The sequence below is a fragment of the Vicugna pacos genome, chromosome 4 (assembly GCF_048564905.1).
Source record: "Vicugna pacos chromosome 4, VicPac4, whole genome shotgun sequence".
NCBI classification, from domain to species: Eukaryota; Metazoa; Chordata; class Mammalia; order Artiodactyla; family Camelidae; genus Vicugna; species Vicugna pacos.
This window is the reverse complement of record NC_132990.1, coordinates 47,137,960-47,145,377: the sequence shown is the minus strand read 5'-3', so window position 1 is coordinate 47,145,377 and position 7,418 is coordinate 47,137,960. Positions and strand designations below refer to the sequence as shown.

At 47.1% G+C, this 7,418-nt stretch overlaps 2 pseudogenes; one reads left to right on the top strand and one right to left on the bottom strand.

The window, feature by feature from the left end:
- Positions 1 to 261: 261 nt before the first annotated feature.
- On the bottom strand, positions 262 to 817 carry LOC102525927 (ferritin light chain-like; annotated as a pseudogene).
- LOC102537806 (small ribosomal subunit protein eS6-like) overlaps positions 531 to 7,418 on the top strand; it is a 142,553-nt pseudogene continuing 135,665 nt past the window's right edge.

Here is a 7,418-nt window from a genome sequence, read left to right as displayed (position 1 = left end):
CACAGTGTATAGCACAGGGAACTATATTCAATATCTTGTAGTAACTTGCAGTGAAAAAGAATATGAAAATGAATAGATGTGTGTTCATGTATGGCTGAAGCATTATGCTGTACACCAGAAATTGACACAACATTGTAAACTGACTATACTTCAATTACAAAAAAAAAGAAAAAAAAAAGCTGCCTAGTGGCTGCAGAGAGAGGCTTCTGGCAGAAGCCCTGACCAGAGGGGCTCCTCAAAGGCCACTGTGTTCAGAGGCTCCTAGTCGTGCTCGAGGGTGAGCTTTTTGAAGAGATACTTGCCCAGCCCAGCCTGGGGACCAGCCAGCTTGTGGAGGTAAGTCAGGCGCTTGCCATCTTCTTTATGAGTTTCACCTGCTCACCCAGGAGGTTCTCGGCGTCTTCTTGACGAGTTTCACCTGCTCACACAGGAAGTGGCTCTCCCGGAAGTCAGAGAGGCGGGGTCTGCGTGGGCAGAGCGCAGGGCATGCTGGTCTAGAAGGGCCTTGCTCGGGTTCCGCTCCACGGGAATGGCGGCTTCCTGGGTTTTACCCCTCTTCTCCGGATGGCTTCTGCACGTCATGGAAGAGGGCACGGCTGCAGTGCTGGTTTTGCATTTTCAAGAGACACTTGGCACCGTTGAGCTTCTCCTCGGCCCATTCTTGGAAAAAAGAACCCACGCCCTCCAGAGCCACATCGAAGCGGTGGAAATAGAAGCCCAGAGAGAGGTAGGAGTAAGAGGCCCGCACGCATGTTGACCTGGCGGTTGACGGTGCCTCCACCTCGGCGGAATAATTCTGACGAATCTGGGAGCTCATGGTTGGTTGGTAATAAGGGTCTAAGCTCAAAAAATGGTGTTGGCTGGTCCCGCAGGCCGGGTAGCTGAATGGCTGGTTCCGAAGGTTGCGACTGGAAGACAGGTTGGAGGGTGGTCTGAGGCTAGAGGAAGGGGCGTTCTTGGGTCTGTTTGTCCAAACGCCGTTGAAATGAGAGGCAGATACTTGGTGCCAAGTGCACCGCCGACCCGTCTCTTTGTTTAGTGTAGTTTTCCACTCACTCTAAAATTTTTCTTTGCAATATGGGCTGTCTCAGTGACAAAAAAAGGTATGAGAAGAAATGGTTGACAGAATATCTCAACCAGTGATCTCAAAAAATATGTACCATGGACCCAAGGGGCAATGCATTGAATAGGGGCAATTAATTGAATATTAATTGGCTGGTGATTTAAAGATACTGATGATGAGGACCATGGCTGCAATACAACTGAATCACCAGTCATTTAAAAATGTTGGCTCTGAATGCTTAGGAATTGGCTTAGTTACTTGTTTGTTGGGTAGCAAATTAGTGGCTTTAACACAACACAGGTTTTATGGGTCAGGAGTCCAGGCACTGGGTCCTCTGCTTAGGGGCTCACCAGGCTCTGATAAACAGGCAGACCTCATTTTCATCTGGACATTGGCTTGGGGAGAAATCCACTCCTGTGCTCTTTTAGGTTGTGGGCAGAATTCATTTCCCGGTTGCTCCATGACTGGTGGCCTGGCTGTCATTGGTGGCCACCCCAGTCCTAGAGGCCATGCAGTTCCTCCCTGTGGGCTTCTTCAACATGGTGGCTTACTTTGTTGGGCGGGCAAGGAGGGTCTCTGACCTGTAGAAGGAAGGCCCAGTCCTTCTTTCATGAGGTTTCACTTGATTAAGGCTACCCAGGATAATCTCCCTTTTGATTTACTCTTTTGACTTGGGACCTTCATAACATCAGCAAAACCCTTTCACCTTTGCCATACTCAGTTTAGAAAAAAGTCACAGATCCTGCCCATGCTCAGATGGAGGGGCTGATCATACAGGGTGTCAACACCAGGAGGACAGGCAGTTGGAGGGCCACTCTAGGGGCTCTTTGCATAGGGATGAAATAAAATAGCAGAAAAATTGTCATCTGTGGTCACAATTCCGACCTACTGGTTCTTTAAAAGTAAAGGGCATTTCTGGGATGCGAACTGCGAAGGTAGAGGTGTTTAGGGAGATGTGGGTCCAGCCCATTTTGTTGTGAGAAGCAGAAGGAATGCACATTGCCCTCCCTGAGCTGTTCAGAAAGGCTGTGCTGTGGGGTCGGGAGCATGCTGTGGGCTGTCTCCCCTTCAGAGGAGTAGATGTGGGGAGGCACGTCCGTGGCTCTGACTGGCAGGCAACAAAGATCTCCTTGCAGTCAGCAGCCCAGGAAAGAGTTAAGCCTTGACTTTTGTTCCTGAGCCAGGAGTTTTTGATTAGATGCTTAATTGCCCTGGGAAGCTTATGTGGAGGGTACACGCTTAGTGAGCTGAGACATTCAGAGACTGAATTTAGTACCTACTGTTAAGCCTGCTCCCAAGGACGAGAATAAAAGGAGTTGTGGGACGTGTGTTGTTGGCACAAACGCTGGGTAAACAATCGCTTTCCTGGCGGAGCAGCAGTTTCCTGGCGCAGGTGATTCTGTGTGTGGCATTTGTGCTGGCCATCTCCCTTCACCTTTCTGGCCCTGGCCTGCAAAAAATTTCTGGCACAGCAGGGATTAGTGCCTAATGGCAAGAGAAAAGGCAATTAGCATTTCCTAACAGCTAACCAAACACAAGAGCGTCCCCCAGCCTTGCATGGAACACCTCTGACCATCCATCCCTCCTCTGTGGCAAAGCCCTGCACCTTACAATTTGTGCTTAATTATACAGGAAAAGAGAAATCTGTTTCTCTGGGAGAGCCTCTGAGAACCTGTTGGGGAAAGCTTTCAATTTTAATTACAGCAGAAATAACTGGCTGAGGGAACTTTGAAAGGGAATTACCTTTCCTTTTCTTCCGATTTTGCAAAACAGCTGGCCAAACAGAGTCCCGAGGCTCTGTTTAGGCCACCAGTGCAGGGTGGCTGCAGGCCGTGCTGGGGTTCATTTTGCAAATCAGCTGGAAAGATTTCTTTGGGGCTTAAGGAAGCTAATTTAAACATTGCCTGTGTACAGAAACTTTAATCCCTCTTAATGTGTCAGCTGTGCTGTCGGAAAAGCAGACCTCCTGTGCTGGCATGCACGAGAAAGAAAACTAGCACCGTCTTCATTATTCAAACCATCAGCCCATAGACAAAGGGGAGAAACAAGAAACCCATCATCCCAGTGACACCCAGATCTTTCGTGTTTCATTTTGACGGCATTTGTTTCCATGTGGCGTGGGCTCCCCCAACCCCATCCTGCCTGTTACCCTTTATGGTAATTGAAGCTGGGCCCCAAAGCCCTCGGAGGCTTGTATTTTCTTCTCACATGAGTGACACTTCAGTGATAAACTTGAACTTAAAGTTACTGAGGCGGAACTGAGGGTTCATTTGATAGCTAGTGGTTTTCAGCAGCTCCGCGGGGCTTCGGGACGCAGCGTGAGGTAGATTGTTAATGTCCTGTGAGGCAAAACAATAACACATTTCATTAATGCGTTCATGTGTGAAGCATCCATTAGTGCACTGGTGGTATTAATGACGTTATGCTTCAAACTGACATGCGGGGCATGACAGGAATTGCAAGGTCGAATGGGAACAGATGACATGATGAACAAATATTTGAATGGCTTCATTTGCCTGCGGGTCAAATGGTGGGTGCAAGGAACGGAGGAGGTGGGGGCTCGAAAGGAATCTTTTGTTTTTGACCCAGAGCAGTGGTGGCAAAACCAAAAAAAGAGAAACCCACACATGTGTGCACGGTATATGCCCTCCCTCCCAAAGAAAACCAGAGTTGGACGATAGTTAAAGCACAGAAACAGATTTTACTCAGGAATGACTGCAGTCGAGGAAAAGAGACCTCAGTTTAGAGCTGGGCTCAGTTCCAAGGACAGCGTGGACAAGATAGGATTTACAGCTGAGGAGCAGGGTCGGGGACGATGGATGGAAAATTGCTAAGAGGAAACATCAGGAGGAAGGGGCATTGTGGCTAAATAGACTGAACAGGATTCTTGCTGAAGGCTGGCCAGGTGGTCAGGGACCAAGGGTGGGGGATGCGGAATTTGGTCAGATACTGAGGGTTGTCAGGTATGGAGGGTGGGGATTCTTTCTAAACTGACTTAAAATTCTTCCTAAAACTGGGCCATGCGGGTCTGACGAAGATGGACACTGAAGGTTGAAGCCTGGAGCCTTAGAGGAGCCTGGCAGTGAAGGAGAGAGCCTCTGACACTCAAAACACACACAGAGCTGGGGGGCTGGGGAAGGCATGTACAGAGAATGGGCAGGACTAGCTGAAAGCCACAGGTCATACAGGAGGGGGCCAGGCAGACTCTTGGCTGACAGGAGACTTTCCTCAGGCAAAAGCTTCCTCCAGAAAATGTCATTATCGGGGCAGGTTGGAGGTAAAACGGTACATTCTCTGCCCAACCTGATAATGAAGGATGAGGAATTTGGAAACCCAAGTGCTTGTTGGATCCTTCATCTGGCGGCATGAGACAGTCACTGAATGGTCCTGGGAGGAAAAAAAAAAAAGAGAATTAACATTGACCTCTAGTAGCAGGGAGTTGGTTACATATTTAGCAAATAATGCAGAATGTGACAAGTATTGGAATGGGGGGTCAGTACAAAGTGTCTTGGGAAACAGACCGAATGTGACTAGTATTTACAGTAATGTACATCTGGGTTTGTCACAGAGAACTTGGTTTTTATGCCTGTTGTCCCAGCATAATAACTGGGCCTCTTAAGTATCCTAGTTGGAGGTCGAATGAACCAGTGGTATTAGCAGGCAGGAGAGTGATTACCCTGGCTGTGAGGAGGAGCAGGACGGGGTCCCAGGGAGGGGGTTCTGTTCTGATTTTAATCTGGGTGCAGGTTCCACAGGAGTAGTCACTGTGCACATATGACCGGTGCTCTTCTCTATGTGTGTTATATGCATCAGTCAAAAGATTTTTGGAAGTTTCCCAGTTGGGAAATGCCGTAAATGCTCTGCCCATTACTTCCTCAAATTCCATACTCCTCACCCAAATAAGATCTTTAGCTAAAAGGAGGAGGGCGTATACATCTTAGCTTGCAGTATTTTTAGCTCAGTTTAGCTGACAAAGTAGAACTATCTGCTCCTTGATCAGGGTCCCAAAGACTGAGAAAAATTGCAAAGGGAACTGCGTGAGAAGGAAAGGGAGCGGAGGAGATCCTGCCATGACCGCTCAGACTCCATCCTGGGCTCCAGGTGCGAAGACCTGCCATTCTGCCCAGGGAGCCTCTGTTGCTGCCCTCTCAGTCCCAGAGATGCTAATGTTTGGATTTTTTTTCCCCTCAAATTCATGGCAATGTAATTCACTGAGTTTCTTATGTAAGCTGAATTGAGCAATTACTGTTCCATTTTTGCTTTAATAATGAGACGTAGAGAAAGTATTGGATTTTCTCCCTGGGGTTGCAGCAGTTGAATGCTCACTGTGGATTCTGTGTGGGGCGGGTTTGATGGCTGCAGAGGGGGTGGGAGAGGCCAGCAACACATCTCAGGGTGACAGACGTAATTCAACATGAAAAATCTGAGTGTTTGGCAGCTTCTCTGAGGAGTGCGCCCTTTGTTTTCCTTCTCCGGATTCCAGTGGTCTTTCCCAGCCAGAGAAGACAATTCCCTAATGCTGTCCTAAAGTAGAGTGAGGGCTGACCTGCAGCTAAATTAGCAAGAGAGTGGGCTCCACTGGCTGGGAGAATGGAATGCCAACTGGGCACTCTCAAATGGCAACCCCGCACGAGAAGGTTAGTGCAGGAGTGGATTTATGCCTTGCACTTTTTTTTTTTCCTGAAAGTGAATTTTAGGACTGTTTTATATTATTCTGAGTGACCAGATATCAGGCACAATTTGAATGGAACTGGAAGGGATTAGAATATTTGTAGCAAGATTGAGTACCCGAAGTATTTATCTAGTCAATTCATATGACATGGGTCCCCAGACTAAGTAGAAACAATTACGAAGCTTCAAAAGATTTTTCCTCCCCAATTAGAAGCTGAGGATGATGAATCTTTCCTGATGGTATTTTAATATTGCTGTTTACTCATTGCGACCACTGGCCCGAGTTAAAGCTGGAAAAGACAGGGTTATAATGAATCAGAGTAGGAGGAATAAGCCAGAGATGCTGTGAATGGAAACATTTTGTGCCAAACTCTTTTGGAAGCAGGACTGCTAGAAGCTGACCCTGTTCTCACCACCCCCTTCTCTCACTGTGCTGACTCTTGGACTTAAGTTTGGCTCTCCTGACTCACCCTTGAAAACCCAGCCAGGATGCTGCCTCCTCCAAGAGTCTGCTTGGACCCCTCCAGTAGAGGCTGAGTGGATCTCTGATATATTCCTGTGAACCCTGGCTTCCCTTCTGCAGATCCCTCATGACGCATCTGTCTCTTCCATTAGAACAGGGATATCACTGGACACCCACGGCAGAATTTGGAATAGGTATTCAATTCATAGAAGTACATTTCCTTTCATTAGGCAATTGCCACAGTCTGAAATGTTTCTGCAGTAAGATATTTGGTTATCGTGTTACATGTCTCTGGTTACACACTCACAGTTCAAGTCCTAGTTAAGTATGTGCCAATACTGGTGCAGACAGTCGTCTGTACTCTGTTAGTTTGAGCCATATGGAATTGCTAGTAATTGACTGTCATTGGTGTAGAAAAACGGCAATTCCGTGTGGCTCAACCTATGGCTTTGCTCTTTGCGTTAATTCTAATTGGAAAAGATGTGCTTTCCTTCATACGGATTTTAGTTGAGTTTTGCCAAATGTGTACAAGCATCTACATACTTTTCTTTTTAAGGCAAGCTCAGAAGTTGTTGAGCTTTCGCCACCCCTAATTGATGATACGTGACTGTCTGATATTGACAGCGATAGCTGATGCTGGAGAGGTGAGTGACTTGGTGGAGGGAAGCTGGGATCCTGCCTAAACCCTGGTGTCTGTGTCACGCTAAGCACCATGACCTTTCTGCCTAGGAGATGCCTCCTGGCAGATGGTAGTGAGAGAAAGGGCAGGGTTGGCATTAATTAAGTAAAACAACTAGGTCTGAATAATTTGAGAGGAGAACATTATGTGTTGCTTTTGGTGGTAATGGGGACTTTTCTTTTTGGTGCAGAAGAGCTTTGCTTTTGCAGAATTTCTGTCATCCCATAGTTTATACACAGCAAAGAAATTTTCATATGTTGGAGAAAAACTTTCTGTTTTGGAAGTGGAAGAGATTAATGTGCCCTTAAAGGAGGGATAATGACCAAGTACAAGTAACTTTGTGAAGAAGAGCGGGTCAGAGAAGTAGGGGTAGATGAGCTCAGGAATTAACATCTCCGACACTCTGCTTTTTTGGGGTACAGCAATCTGATTCTGTGATCAGTAGCTTGTGAAATGATCTCTTCTAGATGAACTGGCATGGAGCAGAGTGGTAGGTAGGAAGGGTGTGTCCACAGCTACACTTTCCACTGTAGGGAAAGCAA